Consider the following 17500-nt stretch of genomic DNA (forward strand, 5'->3'; position numbering starts at 1 on the left):
GGTAACTTTTTACAAAATAGAACGACCATTGCACCTCCTCTCCCGAAATCCAATCTGCACCCCCCCCCCCCCCCCGCTATTTGTGGCTCGTTAAATGCGTAATACTTCGTGTAAGAAACTTAAAGCGCATTTTTCTCAAAAGTTTACTTTTGTACCGACTGACTTCGCGCCAACATTTCTACTTTGCAAGGTTTTGAACTAGAATTTCCGAAACTTGGGCTCATCAAAGACCAATAGTGTCGTGATGTTATAAACTAAAAAAATCGTAACATTTTAACGTCTGTCACGTGACATGAGATGATTTGTCCACTGGGTGTGGTAAAAAATAAGGTCATTTCCAAATAAAGCCCGTAAAAAGCACTGAAAATAAGAGTTTAACTGCCAAGTTCACTGCACAGAACAAAACAGAAACTTACACGATATGCTTATTTGACAGTCAAATCTTGTTTTGTAAAAGAGCAGGAAGTGTAGGCGTCAATACTGTGAAACACTACCTCAAGAGGCTGTGGCTGGTTTCCATAGCAATCATTTTGAGTAAAACTCTAGAAATTTAATTTCTCTTCTTAAGTGCAATAACACACAATTGATCTTTATTTAAACAAACTTTTTGGTCCATTTGAGGGTACCATACCACCTTAAGCGCTATTATATGTTTAAATAGACCTTACACATTCGCGCGAAAACATTTTAGTATAGATCTGTTTTTTTCTGCGGTAAGATATTGAATACTTGCGTCAGAAATGCAAAGAACAAATGAGAAACATTGCCAATAAATATTAAAACCAATCAGTCGGTGAGGAAATCCTTTCACCTTTCCGTTTAACAACTTGAACTTCCCTACGGCTGCAAAAGCCTTAAACACTGTTCAGCAGATTCACACAAAGTCTAACAGGCGGAAGCCCCATCCATGCCTACAACTTGGAAAATACTATTTTCCAAGTTAAAAAGGAATACACGAAAATCGGCAATTGAACAATCTGATTGACTGATTTTAGCTATTGACCCTCTGAACTAACTTTGTCGTGTAATAATAAAACTCTTATTATCCAAGCTTGCTCGGGACCATACTAGGAGAATCTTGGCTCTCGAACTTCCTCGGTTCCCTCGACGTCGCACGGTGCGATATTCTCCCATTATTACGGCCCTCACGCCTAGTTAATAAGACTTACTTATCGACTCCATGTAAATCCAGTCGATTTCTTCAAGTTTTTCAGCGTTCCTGTTTTTACGTTTGTAGAATCACATTGTTCCATTCAACTGTCTTGAGATTATAAATGTCTAAAATCAGAATAACCGGACTTTTTATCACGTCAGATTCCCACTCAAATCACCTCCGTGGTAGTTTTGATTATGAGTTGTTTAGAGTGAAATTATTCGGTTCTTAGACTCGAATATAAGTTTGGACTCAGAAATAGCTAGTGCAAGGATTTTAATCGCTGCCTGTGACCTTACAAGATGAAACACAGCGGTGAAAACTGTTATACTGACTATTCTCACTGCATAATTAATTAGCTCATTACAAAACATGCTGTTATTCCATCACATTGCCCCGCTCTCTTCGCCCGTGCTGGTAGCGTCGGTAATGCTTTGCGCCATTTGGAGTTTAAACTTCGTGTCTCCGCTTGAAGCGTGGTCTTTTCGTGCTGTACTCCACAAAGACAGTCGTCTTTTGCGACCCGCCCACCTCCCCTGATGGCGGTTGACCAAGCTCCTATTTGCTCATATCCTCGTTGCATGCCTATTGCCTCATCAGTCGCGGACTCTTCCCATAACTTAATCTTATGCGATGGGGTAATGTGTATGCAGTGAGGATATGACAATCATAATAATATAAGTGGAAATTTGCCAGTCACGTGGGCGTCTGGTTGAGCAGTGGCTATGGGGAGAAGGGAAACAAGCCACGCTACAACAGAAGCCACGATGATACGAGCTTCAGCACAGGCGGCCCAAGCACGAGATGAGAGGAAATATTTAATCTAAATAAAACGTACGCGAACGTGACTCTTGCCTTCGAGCGGTGTTGTGTTGTGTTACAAAGATGCGATTTACAAGGGTTTGTATAAGAACTTTCCGGGTTTGCTTTAAATACCTAAAATTTAATGTTCTGTGAATAAAACTGACTTATCTTGCTTTCTTGTCGTATTCTTTGTTGTTTCACGGTGTTTGAGGCCGTTTGGAAGCGTTTTCAGCGAGTTAGCGCTGCTGGTGGTGTCCCACTAAAAAAAGTGTTTTTTCCTATCGTCCTGGGATTTAGTTTTATTATTTGATTTTTCGAAACATTAGTGTTCGCCACAAAGTCTCCCACAGTGCGGGAAAACATGTCCTTCAGGATAGGGAAGGGGTGCAGGTCCACTTGAGAGCGCCGGTTTGTCTAAAATTTTGTCTACTTCTAATCTGGTCTGAAAACCAGTTGCCGCCGGTCATAGGCTGGAAAAGCCAGATTGCCTCTTCAATGTATATGTTAAATTTCCACAGCCTCGATAGCTTGTGATAGAGAAGAGCTCCAAAAAGCTGGCGTCAATCTTATTGGCTGTACCCTTCATCTCAAGCTGTTAGAGTTGGAAAGCACACTGACTTCAAGGTAAAATTATTTTGATCTTAGAAAGGTTTACACTTATTTCAGGTTGTTATAATTATAGCAGTTTTTTTTTCCGTTTAATAAATGGGATGATCTTACGACACAACAGTCAGTTTGACATTCCTGTCGGTAAGCTAACTTCTCAATTTACAGTTGCATCAAAAGGCCTTTCCTTTCCATCCTCTAAAACTGAAGTAAAGCACATTATGAAAAGTACTAAATTACACACGAATCGACAATCGGACTAAACAATCGCGAATTTTTTAATTCATACCAAATTGTAGTCCACCGGTGAATTTTCGAAAATGGAAGCGATTGTAACCTGAAATTCTGTATCACCTTATCGCAAAGTTAGCTGTAAATTTTAATTAACTATTGATCACGCAAAACCTCTTACCAAGAAAGAACAGATGACTTTACCGTTGTTTCACTCTGTAAAGGATTACCGAGTTGACAACACGTACAGTGAATTTTAAGGCTTTGTAGAACAAGGTAGGAAAGGTTTCCCACTATCGTCCTGGGATTTTGTTTGACCGTTTGATTTTTCTAAACATTGAACGTGAGTAACCAGGTCGTGTCTTTCCGAGAAATTCTGTATCACCTGATTGCAAGTTAGCAGTCAATTTTAATTTATTATTGATGACAAAAAACCTCTTACCAAGAAAGACCGGATGACTTTACCATCGTTTCACTCCGTAAAGGATTACCGCATTGACAACATGTAATGTGAATTTTAACGCTTTGTACAATCAAGGTAGGAAAGGTTTCCCACTATTGTCCTGAGATTTTGTTTTATTATTTGATTTTTCGAAACATTATTGTTCGCCACAAAGTCTCCCACAATGCTGGAAAATGTGGCCGTCAGGACAGGGGAGGGGTGCTCGTACACTTGAGAGCGTTTCTCTAAAATTTTGTCTACTTATAATCTGGTCTGAAAACCAGTTGCCAACGGTCATAGGCTGGAAAACCAGATTAACTCTTCTTTATATGTTAAATTTCCACGGCCTCGGTAGCTTGGGATAGAGAAGAGCTCCAAAACGCTGGCGTCAATCTTATTGGCTGTACCCTTCATCTCAAGCTGTTAAAGTTGGAAAGCACACTGACTTCAAGGTAAAATTATTTTGATCTTAGAAAGGTTTACACTTATTTCAGGTTGTTACAATTATAGCAGTTTTTTTCTCCCGTTATTTGGGATGATCTTACGACACAACAGATTTCAGATTTTGTTTGGGCATTTAATTTTTGTAAACATTGAACGAGAACAACAAATCGTGTCTTTCCGAGACATTCTGTATCACGTGATCGCAAGTTAGGAGTTAATTTTAATTAACCATCGATAACGCAAAACCTCTTACCAAGAAAGACCAGATGACTTTACCGTCGTATCACTCCGCAAAGGATTACCGAGTTGACAACATGTACTGTGAATTTTAACGCTTTGTAGAGCAAGGTAGGAAAGGTTTCCCACTATTATCCTGGGATTTTGTTTTATTATTTGATTTTTCTAAACATTGAACGGGAGTAACCAATCGTGTCTTTCCCAGAAATTCTTCATCACCTGATTGCAAGTTAGCCGTACGGTGAATTTCATTTTATCATTGATGACGCAAAACCTCTTACCAAGAAAGACCAGATGACTTTACCATTGTTTCACTCTGTAAAGGATTATATTACCAAGTTATCAACATGTACTGTGAATTTTAACGCTTTGTAGAACAAGGTAGGACAGGTTTCCCACTATCGTCCAGAGATTTTGTTTGGCCATTTAACTTTTTTAAACATTGAACGAAAGCAACCAATCGTGTCTTTCCGAGAAATTCTGTATCACGTGATCGAAAGCTGTTAGTGAATTTTAATTGACCATTGATCACACAAAACCTCTTACCAAGAAAGACCAGATGACTTTACCATTGTTTTAATCTGTAAAGGATTACCGAGTTGAAAACACGTACTGTGAATTTTAACGCTTTATAGAACAAGGTAGGAAAGGTTTCCGACTATAGTCCTGGGATTTTGTTTGACTGTTTGATTTTTCTAAAGATTGAACGACAGCAATCTGGTCGTGTCTTTCCGAGAAATCCTGTATCACCTGATCGCAAGTTAGCATTCAATTTTAATTAACTACTGATGACGCAAAATCTCTTACAAAGAAAGACCGGATGATTTTACTGTTAGAGACAGTTTGCCTTACCGTGCCCCTCTGTACCCCGCTTGTGCGGGTCACGTGACTTTTGCGACATGTTCTTTTAGCTGTTGGATGTGCGTTGTTTTGTGTGTAGGCGGAAAGTTTGCTTTCACCTTCGCCTTTTACTTTCTCGATGTTGACATCTTGATTAGGCCTGAAGATGCCCAAAAATATGTAAGTGGTCGCTCATTTGTATTGTTTTTTCTTTGATAATTCAATATTTGTTCGAGTCGCAAGCTTTACATTTGTAACTTTCAACTGTACCGAACACGGAAGGACGAGTAGCAGAATAAACATCTTCAGTGTACAATTTGTTTGTGGATTTCTTCAACATTTACCATCGTTTCACTCGTAAAGGATTACCCCATTGACAACATGTACTGTGAATTTTCACGCTTTGTACTTAAAGGATAAGGTAGAAAAGCTCTCCCACTATCGTCCTGGGATTTTGTTTGACCATTTAAGTTTTCGAAACTTCAGTGTTCGGCACAAAGTCTCCCACAATGCGGGAAAATGTGTCCGTCAGGAGAAGGGAGAGATGCTCGTCCACTTGAGAGCGTTTCTCTAAAGTTTTGTCTACTTATAAGCTGGTCTGAACACAGTTGCCGCCGGCCATAGGCTGAAAAACCAGATTACCTCTTCTTTATATGTTAAATTTCCACAGCCTCGGTATCTTGTGATAGAGAAAAGCTCCAAAAAGCTGGCGTGAATAAAACTGACTTATCTTGCTTTGCTGTCGTATTCTTTGTTGTTTCACGGTGTTTGAGGCCGTTTGGAAGCGTTTTCAGCGAGTTAGCGCTGCTGGTGGTGTCCCACTAAAAAAAGTGTTTTTTCCTATCGTCCTGGGATTTAGTTTTATTATTTGATTTTTCGAAACATTAGTGTTCGCCACAAAGTCTCCCACAGTGCGGGAAAACATGTCCTTCAGGATAGGGAAGGGGTGCAGGTCCACTTGAGAGCGCCGGTTTGTCTAAAATTTTGTCTACTTCTAATCTGGTCTGAAAACCAGTTGCCGCCGGTCATAGGCTGGAAAAACCAGATCGCCTTTTCAATGTATATGTTAAATTTCCACAGCCTCGGTATCTCGTGATAGAGAAGAGCTCCAAAAAGCTGGCGTCAATCTTATTGGCTGTACCCTTCATCTCAAGCTAGCTGTTAGAGTTGGAAAGCACACTGACTTCAAGGTAAAATTATTTTGATCTTAGAAAGGTTTACACTTATTTCAGGTTGTTATAATTATAGCAGTTTTTTTTTCCGTTTAATAAATGGGATGATCTTACGACACAACAGTCAGTTTGACATTCCTGTCGGTAAGCTAACTTCTCAATTTACAGTTGCATCAAAAGGCCTTTCCTTTCCATCCTCTAAAACTGAAGCAAAGCACATTATGAAAAGTACTAAATTACACACGAATCGACAATCGGACTAAACAATGGTGAATTTTTTCATTCATACATTATTGTAGTTCATCGGTGGATTTTCGAAAATGGAAGCGATATTAACCTGAAATTCTGTATCACCTGATCGCAAGTTAGCAGTTAATTTTAATTAACTATTGATCACGCAAAACCTCTCACCAAGAAAAACCAGATGACTTTACCATCATTTCACTCTGTAAAGGACTACTGCATTAACCACATGTACGGTGAATTTTAACGCTTTGTGCTTAAAGAGCAAGGTAGGAAAAGTTTCCCACTATCGTCCTGGGATTTTGTTTGACCAGTTGATTTTTCTAAACATTTAACGAGTGGAACCAATCGCGTCTTTCCGAGAAATTCTGTTTCAGCTGAACGCAAGTTAGCAGTGAATTTTAATTAAGCATTGATCACGCAAAACCTCTTACCAAGAAAGACCGGATGACTTTACCATTGTTTCACTCCGTAAAGGACTACTGTATTGACAACATTTACTGTATGTGAATTTTAACGCTTTGAACTTGACGAGCAAGGTAGGAAAAGTTACCCACTATCGTCCTGGGGTTTTGTTTGACCAGTTGATTTTTCGAAACATTAGTGTTTGCCATAAGGTCTCCCACAGTGCGGAAAAAGTGTCTGTCAGGATAGGGGAGGTGTGCAGGTCCACTTGAGAGCGATTCTCTGAAATTTTGTCTTTTATAATCCGGTCTGAAAATCAGTTGCCTACGGTTATAGGCTGAAAAACCAAATTGCCTCTTCAATGTACATGTTAAATTTCCACAGCCTCGATAGCTTGTGATAGAGAAGAGCTCCAAAAAGCTGGCGTCAATCTTATTGGCTGTACCTTTTATCTCAAGCTGTTAGAGTTGGAAAGCACACTGACTTCAAGGTAAAATTATCTTGATCTTGGAAAGGGTTACACTTATTTTAGGTTGTTATAATTATAGCAGTTTTATTTTTCGTTATATGGGATGATCTTACGACACAACAGCCAGTTTGACTTTTCTGTCGGTGACGTAACTTCTCAATTCACGGCTGCATCAAAAGGCCTTTCCTTTTCATCGTATGTAACTGAAGCAAAGCACATTATGAAAAGTACTAAATTACGGCACACGAATCGACAATCGGACTAAACAATCGTGAATTTTTTAATTCATACATTATTTGTAGTGCACCGGTGAATTTTCGAAAATCGATGCGATTGTAACCTTTCAGTAATTTTTTGGTTTCTTATTTATCTCATAGTGATATTCTCTGTCGCCGTTTGATTAAGTGTACCAGATTGCCGCTGGGTCTTTGTAACCCAACGAGAAGTTTCGAGGAAATGTTTGTTCTAGAAAGTCAAACCGTCTAATTAGATTTTAGTCAGTATTCTACGTCGTCGAAGACTGAACTGCCGCAGTTTAAGTGGCTATGAAGTAGTGAACGAGGACAAACATACGGGTGAGCTAGAATACTATCAGATTATGATGGACGATCAAATAAACATTGCAATATTTTCGAGATGATTTCCCTGTAAAAAATCGGTCTCCTAGAATTCAAGTGACGTAGAAATAATATCGACATTAATAGAAGGTTTGAGGCCAGTATGGGCATTCAATCGTATGTTTCCGTGAAATTCCGGATCACCTGACAGGCACAGGGAAATACGAACTTTAAACAGTCGGCATCGTCTCTTACCGAGAAATTCCGGATGACCAAACTCCAGTTTCACACCTGGGAGTGTAACGGTCTCAATAGACCACTACAATGAAAGCACGCTTTTCCCACGTTTTTATTCAAACAAAAATAAAGTCTCACCGCTGGACCTTTTAAGTCTAGTGTAGAAAAAATGCAAGGTTTCTTGAAACATCACTCGCAAACTCACGGAAACAGGGACCCAGACGTCCAAAACATATGCCAGAGTAGCTCAAAGTGCAACCGCTCTTTAGTCTTCGTAAAAATTGGCAAGTTTGGAGTGCTACATTTCCCTGAGTTTGCCAAGGGTTTTTTTTACGACATTTCGCCTTTTTTTTAATTCGGCATGGTTAATCGATCCATATGGAGTTGTTTATTGTTAATTTGAATAATACGTAAAACTATTGATATTGCGTTACACTGTCAAAGTGGTTCATTGAAAACGATTTGTATTTGTGGGCTTAGAGTGTGCTTGTCAAACAGGATCAAAATGTTGAAAAGTGATAGAAATATGTCGCGTTTCCACATTTCAGGATAAGGGAGGGGTGGAGGCCAACTTGAGAGCGTTTCTCGGAAATTTTGTCTTTTATAATCCGGTCTGAAAACCAGTTGTCTACGGTTGTAGGCTGAAAAACCAGATTGCCTCTTCAATGTATATGTTAAATTTCCACAGCCTCGATAGCTTGTGATAGAGAAGAGCTCCAAAAAGCTGGCGTCAATCTTATTGGCTGTACCTTTTATCTCAAGCTGTTAGAGTTGGAAAGCACACTGACTTCAAGGTAAAATTATCTTGATCTTGGAAAGGGTTACACTTATTTTAGGTTGTTATAATTATAGCAGTTTTATTTTTCGTTATATGGGATGATCTTACGACACAACAGCCAGTTTGACTTTTCTGTCGGTGACGTAACTTCTCAATTCACGGCTGCATCAAAAGGCCTTTCCTTTTCATCGTATGTAACTGAAGCAAAGCACATTATGAAAAGTACTAAATTACGGCACACGAATCGACAATCGGACTAAACAATCGTGAATTTTTTAATTCATACATTATTTGTAGTGCACCGGTGAATTTTCGAAAATCGATGCGATTGTAACCTTTCAGTAATTTTTTGGTTTCTTATTTATCTCATAGTGATATTCTCTGTCGCCGTTTGATTAAGTGTACCAGATTGCCGCTGGGTCTTTGTAACCCAACGAGAAGTTTCGAGGAAATGTTTGTTCTAGAAAGTCAAACCGTCTAATTAGATTTTAGTCAGTATTCTACGTCGTCGAAGACTGAACTGCCGCAGTTTAAGTGGCTATGAAGTAGTGAACGAGGACAAACATACGGGTGAGCTAGAATACTATCAGATTATGATGGACGATCAAATAAACATTGCAATATTTTCGAGATGATTTCCCTGTAAAAAATCGGTCTCCTAGAATTCAAGTGACGTAGAAATAATATCGACATTAATAGAAGGTTTGAGGCCAGTATGGGCATTCAATCGTATGTTTCCGTGAAATTCCGGATCACCTGACAGGCACAGGGAAATACGAACTTTAAACAGTCGGCATCGTCTCTTACCGAGAAATTCCGGATGACCAAACTCCAGTTTCACACCTGGGAGTGTAACGGTCTCAATAGACCACTACAATGAAAGCACGCTTTTCCCACGTTTTTATTCAAACAAAAATAAAGTCTCACCGCTGGACCTTTTAAGTCTAGTGTAGAAAAAATGCAAGGTTTCTTGAAACATCACTCGCAAACTCACGGAAACAGGGACCCAGACGTCCAAAACATATGCCAGAGTAGCTCAAAGTGCAACCGCTCTTTAGTCTTCGTAAAAATTGGCAAGTTTGGAGTGCTACATTTCCCTGAGTTTGCCAAGGGTTTTTTTTACGACATTTCGCCTTTTTTTTAATTCGGCATGGTTAATCGATCCATATGGAGTTGTTTATTGTTAATTTGAATAATACGTAAAACTATTGATATTGCGTTACACTGTCAAAGTGGTTCATTGAAAACGATTTGTATTTGTGGGCTTAGAGTGTGCTTGTCAAACAGGATCAAAATGTTGAAAAGTGATAGAAATATGTCGCGTTTCCACATTTCAGGATAAGGGAGGGGTGGAGGCCAACTTGAGAGCGTTTCTCGGAAATTTTGTCTTTTATAATCCGGTCTGAAAACCAGTTGTCTACGGTTGTAGGCTGAAAAACCAGATTGCCTCTTCAATGTATATGTTAAATTTCCACAGCCTCGATAGCTTGTGATAGAGAAGAGCTCCAAAAAGCTGGCGTCAATCTTATTGGCTGTACCTTTTATCTCAAGCTGTTAGAGTTGGAAAGCACACTGACTTCAAGGTAAAATTATCTTGATCTTGGAAAGGGTTACACTTATTTTAGGTTGTTATAATTATAGCAGTTTTATTTTTCGTTATATGGGATGATCTTACGACACAACAGCCAGTTTGACTTTTCTGTCGGTGACGTAACTTCTCAATTCACGGCTGCATCAAAAGGCCTTTCCTTTTCATCGTATGTAACTGAAGCAAAGCACATTATGAAAAGTACTAAATTACGGCACACGAATCGACAATCGGACTAAACAATCGTGAATTTTTTAATTCATACATTATTTGTAGTGCACCGGTGAATTTTCGAAAATCGATGCGATTGTAACCTTTCAGTAATTTTTTGGTTTCTTATTTATCTCATAGTGATATTCTCTGTCGCCGTTTGATTAAGTGTACCAGATTGCCGCTGGGTCTTTGTAACCCAACGAGAAGTTTCGAGGAAATGTTTGTTCTAGAAAGTCAAACCGTCTAATTAGATTTTAGTCAGTATTCTACGTCGTCGAAGACTGAACTGCCGCAGTTTAAGTGGCTATGAAGTAGTGAACGAGGACAAACATACGGGTGAGCTAGAATACTATCAGATTATGATGGACGATCAAATAAACATTGCAATATTTTCGAGATGATTTCCCTGTAAAAAATCGGTCTCCTAGAATTCAAGTGACGTAGAAATAATATCGACATTAATAGAAGGTTTGAGGCCAGTATGGGCATTCAATCGTATGTTTCCGTGAAATTCCGGATCACCTGACAGGCACAGGGAAATACGAACTTTAAACAGTCGGCATCGTCTCTTACCGAGAAATTCCGGATGACCAAACTCCAGTTTCACACCTGGGAGTGTAACGGTCTCAATAGACCACTACAATGAAAGCACGCTTTTCCCACGTTTTTATTCAAACAAAAATAAAGTCTCACCGCTGGACCTTTTAAGTCTAGTGTAGAAAAAATGCAAGGTTTCTTGAAACATCACTCGCAAACTCACGGAAACAGGGACCCAGACGTCCAAAACATATGCCAGAGTAGCTCAAAGTGCAACCGCTCTTTAGTCTTCGTAAAAATTGGCAAGTTTGGAGTGCTACATTTCCCTGAGTTTGCCAAGGGTTTTTTTTACGACATTTCGCCTTTTTTTTAATTCGGCATGGTTAATCGATCCATATGGAGTTGTTTATTGTTAATTTGAATAATACGTAAAACTATTGATATTGCGTTACACTGTCAAAGTGGTTCATTGAAAACGATTTGTATTTGTGGGCTTAGAGTGTGCTTGTCAAACAGGATCAAAATGTTGAAAAGTGATAGAAATATGTCGCGTTTCCACATTTCAGGATAAGGGAGGGGTGGAGGCCAACTTGAGAGCGTTTCTCGGAAATTTTGTCTTTTATAATCCGGTCTGAAAACCAGTTGTCTACGGTTGTAGGCTGAAAAACCAGATTGCCTCTTCAATGTATATGTTAAATTTCCACAGCCTCGATAGCTTGTGATAGAGAAGAGCTCCAAAAAGCTGGCGTCAATCTTATTGGCTGTACCTTTTATCTCAAGCTGTTAGAGTTGGAAAGCACACTGACTTCAAGGTAAAATTATCTTGATCTTGGAAAGGGTTACACTTATTTTAGGTTGTTATAATTATAGCAGTTTTATTTTTCGTTATATGGGATGATCTTACGACACAACAGCCAGTTTGACTTTTCTGTCGGTGACGTAACTTCTCAATTCACGGCTGCATCAAAAGGCCTTTCCTTTTCATCGTATGTAACTGAAGCAAAGCACATTATGAAAAGTACTAAATTACGGCACACGAATCGACAATCGGACTAAACAATCGTGAATTTTTTAATTCATACATTATTTGTAGTGCACCGGTGAATTTTCGAAAATCGATGCGATTGTAACCTTTCAGTAATTTTTTGGTTTCTTATTTATCTCATAGTGATATTCTCTGTCGCCGTTTGATTAAGTGTACCAGATTGCCGCTGGGTCTTTGTAACCCAACGAGAAGTTTCGAGGAAATGTTTGTTCTAGAAAGTCAAACCGTCTAATTAGATTTTAGTCAGTATTCTACGTCGTCGAAGACTGAACTGCCGCAGTTTAAGTGGCTATGAAGTAGTGAACGAGGACAAACATACGGGTGAGCTAGAATACTATCAGATTATGATGGACGATCAAATAAACATTGCAATATTTTCGAGATGATTTCCCTGTAAAAAATCGGTCTCCTAGAATTCAAGTGACGTAGAAATAATATCGACATTAATAGAAGGTTTGAGGCCAGTATGGGTATTCAATCGTATGTTTCCGTGAAATTCCGGATCACCTGACAGGCACAGGGAAATACGAACTTTAAACAGTCGGCATCGTCTCTTACCGAGAAATTCCGGATGACCAAACTCCAGTTTCACACCTGGGAGTGTAACGGTCTCAATAGACCACTACAATGAAAGCACGCTTTTCCCACGTTTTTATTCAAACAAAAATAAAGTCTCACCGCTGGACCTTTTAAGTCTAGTGTAGAAAAAATGCAAGGTTTCTTGAAACATCACTCGCAAACTCACGGAAACAGGGACCCAGACGTCCAAAACATATGCCAGAGTAGCTCAAAGTGCAACCGCTCTTTAGTCTTCGTAAAAATTGGCAAGTTTGGAGTGCTACATTTCCCTGAGTTTGCCAAGGGTTTTTTTTACGACATTTCGCCTTTTTTTTAATTCGGCATGGTTAATCGATCCATATGGAGTTGTTTATTGTTAATTTGAATAATACGTAAAACTATTGATATTGCGTTACACTGTCAAAGTGGTTCATTGAAAACGATTTGTATTTGTGGGCTTAGAGTGTGCTTGTCAAACAGGATCAAAATGTTGAAAAGTGATAGAAATATGTCGCGTTTCCACATTTCAGGATAAGGGAGGGGTGGAGGCCAACTTGAGAGCGTTTCTCGGAAATTTTGTCTTTTATAATCCGGTCTGAAAACCAGTTGTCTACGGTTGTAGGCTGAAAAACCAGATTGCCTCTTCAATGTATATGTTAAATTTCCACAGCCTCGATAGCTTGTGATAGAGAAGAGCTCCAAAAAGCTGGCGTCAATCTTATTGGCTGTACCTTTTATCTCAAGCTGTTAGAGTTGGAAAGCACACTGACTTCAAGGTAAAATTATCTTGATCTTGGAAAGGGTTACACTTATTTTAGGTTGTTATAATTATAGCAGTTTTATTTTTCGTTATATGGGATGATCTTACGACACAACAGCCAGTTTGACTTTTCTGTCGGTGACGTAACTTCTCAATTCACGGCTGCATCAAAAGGCCTTTCCTTTTCATCGTATGTAACTGAAGCAAAGCACATTATGAAAAGTACTAAATTACGGCACACGAATCGACAATCGGACTAAACAATCGTGAATTTTTTAATTCATACATTATTTGTAGTGCACCGGTGAATTTTCGAAAATCGATGCGATTGTAACCTTTCAGTAATTTTTTGGTTTCTTATTTATCTCATAGTGATATTCTCTGTCGCCGTTTGATTAAGTGTACCAGATTGCCGCTGGGTCTTTGTAACCCAACGAGAAGTTTCGAGGAAATGTTTGTTCTAGAAAGTCAAACCGTCTAATTAGATTTTAGTCAGTATTCTACGTCGTCGAAGACTGAACTGCCGCAGTTTAAGTGGCTATGAAGTAGTGAACGAGGACAAACATACGGGTGAGCTAGAATACTATCAGATTATGATGGACGATCAAATAAACATTGCAATATTTTCGAGATGATTTCCCTGTAAAAAATCGGTCTCCTAGAATTCAAGTGACGTAGAAATAATATCGACATTAATAGAAGGTTTGAGGCCAGTATGGGCATTCAATCGTATGTTTCCGTGAAATTCCGGATCACCTGACAGGCACAGGGAAATACGAACTTTAAACAGTCGGCATCGTCTCTTACCGAGAAATTCCGGATGACCAAACTCCAGTTTCACACCTGGGAGTGTAACGGTCTCAATAGACCACTACAATGAAAGCACGCTTTTCCCACGTTTTTATTCAAACAAAAATAAAGTCTCACCGCTGGACCTTTTAAGTCTAGTGTAGAAAAAATGCAAGGTTTCTTGAAACATCACTCGCAAACTCACGGAAACAGGGACCCAGACGTCCAAAACATATGCCAGAGTAGCTCAAAGTGCAACCGCTCTTTAGTCTTCGTAAAAATTGGCAAGTTTGGAGTGCTACATTTCCCTGAGTTTGCCAAGGGTTTTTTTTACGACATTTCGCCTTTTTTTTAATTCGGCATGGTTAATCGATCCATATGGAGTTGTTTATTGTTAATTTGAATAATACGTAAAACTATTGATATTGCGTTACACTGTCAAAGTGGTTCATTGAAAACGATTTGTATTTGTGGGCTTAGAGTGTGCTTGTCAAACAGGATCAAAATGTTGAAAAGTGATAGAAATATGTCGCGTTTCCACATTTCAGGATAAGGGAGGGGTGGAGGCCAACTTGAGAGCGTTTCTCGGAAATTTTGTCTTTTATAATCCGGTCTGAAAACCAGTTGTCTACGGTTGTAGGCTGAAAAACCAGATTGCCTCTTCAATGTATATGTTAAATTTCCACAGCCTCGATAGCTTGTGATAGAGAAGAGCTCCAAAAAGCTGGCGTCAATCTTATTGGCTGTACCTTTTATCTCAAGCTGTTAGAGTTGGAAAGCACACTGACTTCAAGGTAAAATTATCTTGATCTTGGAAAGGGTTACACTTATTTTAGGTTGTTATAATTATAGCAGTTTTATTTTTCGTTATATGGGATGATCTTACGACACAACAGCCAGTTTGACTTTTCTGTCGGTGACGTAACTTCTCAATTCACGGCTGCATCAAAAGGCCTTTCCTTTTCATCGTATGTAACTGAAGCAAAGCACATTATGAAAAGTACTAAATTACGGCACACGAATCGACAATCGGACTAAACAATCGTGAATTTTTTAATTCATACATTATTTGTAGTGCACCGGTGAATTTTCGAAAATCGATGCGATTGTAACCTTTCAGTAATTTTTTGGTTTCTTATTTATCTCATAGTGATATTCTCTGTCGCCGTTTGATTAAGTGTACCAGATTGCCGCTGGGTCTTTGTAACCCAACGAGAAGTTTCGAGGAAATGTTTGTTCTAGAAAGTCAAACCGTCTAATTAGATTTTAGTCAGTATTCTACGTCGTCGAAGACTGAACTGCCGCAGTTTAAGTGGCTATGAAGTAGTGAACGAGGACAAACATACGGGTGAGCTAGAATACTATCAGATTATGATGGACGATCAAATAAACATTGCAATATTTTCGAGATGATTTCCCTGTAAAAAATCGGTCTCCTAGAATTCAAGTGACGTAGAAATAATATCGACATTAATAGAAGGTTTGAGGCCAGTATGGGTATTCAATCGTATGTTTCCGTGAAATTCCGGATCACCTGACAGGCACAGGGAAATACGAACTTTAAACAGTCGGCATCGTCTCTTACCGAGAAATTCCGGATGACCAAACTCCAGTTTCACACCTGGGAGTGTAACGGTCTCAATAGACCACTACAATGAAAGCACGCTTTTCCCACGTTTTTATTCAAACAAAAATAAAGTCTCACCGCTGGACCTTTTAAGTCTAGTGTAGAAAAAATGCAAGGTTTCTTGAAACATCACTCGCAAACTCACGGAAACAGGGACCCAGACGTTCAAAACATATGCCAGAGTAGCTCAAAGTGCAACCGCTCTTTAGTCTTCGTAAAAATTGGCAAGTTTGGAGTGCTACATTTCCCTGAGTTTGCCAAGGGTTTTTTTTTACGACATTTCGCCTTTTTTTTAATTCGGCATGGTTAATCGATCCATATGGAGTTGTTTATTGTTAATTTGAATAATACGTAAAACTATTGATATTGCGTTACACTGTCAAAGTGGTTCATTGAAAACGATTTGTATTTGTGGGCTTAGAGTGTGCTTGTCAAACAGGATCAAAATGTTGAAAAGTGATAGAAATATGTCGCGTTTCCACATTTCAGGATAAGGGAGGGGTGGAGGCCAACTTGAGAGCGTTTCTCGGAAATTTTGTCTTTTATAATCCGGTCTGAAAACCAGTTGTCTACGGTTGTAGGCTGAAAAACCAGATTGCCTCTTCAATGTATATGTTAAATTTCCACAGCCTCGATAGCTTGTGATAGAGAAGAGCTCCAAAAAGCTGGCGTCAATCTTATTGGCTGTACCTTTTATCTCAAGCTGTTAGAGTTGGAAAGCACACTGACTTCAAGGTAAAATTATCTTGATCTTGGAAAGGGTTACACTTATTTTAGGTTGTTATAATTATAGCAGTTTTATTTTTCGTTATATGGGATGATCTTACGACACAACAGCCAGTTTGACTTTTCTGTCGGTGACGTAACTTCTCAATTCACGGCTGCATCAAAAGGCCTTTCCTTTTCATCGTATGTAACTGAAGCAAAGCACATTATGAAAAGTACTAAATTACGGCACACGAATCGACAATCGGACTAAACAATCGTGAATTTTTTAATTCATACATTATTTGTAGTGCACCGGTGAATTTTCGAAAATCGATGCGATTGTAACCTTTCAGTAATTTTTTGGTTTCTTATTTATCTCATAGTGATATTCTCTGTCGCCGTTTGATTAAGTGTACCAGATTGCCGCTGGGTCTTTGTAACCCAACGAGAAGTTTCGAGGAAATGTTTGTTCTAGAAAGTCAAACCGTCTAATTAGATTTTAGTCAGTATTCTACGTCGTCGAAGACTGAACTGCCGCAGTTTAAGTGGCTATGAAGTAGTGAACGAGGACAAACATACGGGTGAGCTAGAATACTATCAGATTATGATGGACGATCAAATAAACATTGCAATATTTTCGAGATGATTTCCCTGTAAAAAATCGGTCTCCTAGAATTCAAGTGACGTAGAAATAATATCGACATTAATAGAAGGTTTGAGGCCAGTATGGGCATTCAATCGTATGTTTCCGTGAAATTCCGGATCACCTGACAGGCACAGGGAAATACGAACTTTAAACAGTCGGCATCGTCTCTCACCGAGAAATTCCGGATGACCAAACTCCAGTTTCACACCTGGGAGTGTAACGGTCTCAATAGACCACTACAATGAAAGCACGCTTTTCCCACGTTTTTATTCAAACAAAAATAAAGTCTCACCGCTGGACCTTTTAAGTCTAGTGTAGAAAAAATGCAAGGTTTCTTGAAACATCACTCGCAAACTCACGGAAACAGGGACCCAGACGTCCAAAACATATGCCAGAGTAGCTCAAAGTGCA

At 39.1% G+C, this 17500-nt stretch overlaps 1 protein-coding gene across 10 annotated transcripts in view; it reads left to right on the plus strand.

The window, feature by feature from the left end:
* Window positions 1-17500, plus strand: part of LOC110055873 (uncharacterized) — a 44403-nt gene that overhangs the window by 15862 nt on the left and 11041 nt on the right. Inside the window, exons 2-6 of one of the 10 annotated variants that reach the window (XM_089281190.1) lie at window positions 2476-2581; window positions 3592-3688; window positions 5838-5947; window positions 6962-14902; window positions 16365-16470. The exons of 1 other annotated variant lie outside the window; for it this stretch is intronic. The gene's annotated coding sequence lies outside the window, so the exon portion shown is untranslated. Of the gene's footprint in view, window positions 1-2475; window positions 2582-3591; window positions 3689-5837; window positions 5948-6280; window positions 6712-6961; window positions 16471-17500 lie in introns of those variants that run through there. 8 more of the 10 variants (XM_089281195.1, XM_089281192.1, XM_089281194.1 and 5 more) reach the window with 8 other exon arrangements.

The sequence above is a fragment of the Orbicella faveolata genome, unplaced genomic scaffold, assembly GCF_042242905.1.
Source record: "Orbicella faveolata isolate gen_17 unplaced genomic scaffold, um_ofav_v1 contig_48, whole genome shotgun sequence".
Taxonomy (NCBI): Eukaryota; Metazoa; Cnidaria; class Anthozoa; order Scleractinia; family Merulinidae; genus Orbicella; species Orbicella faveolata.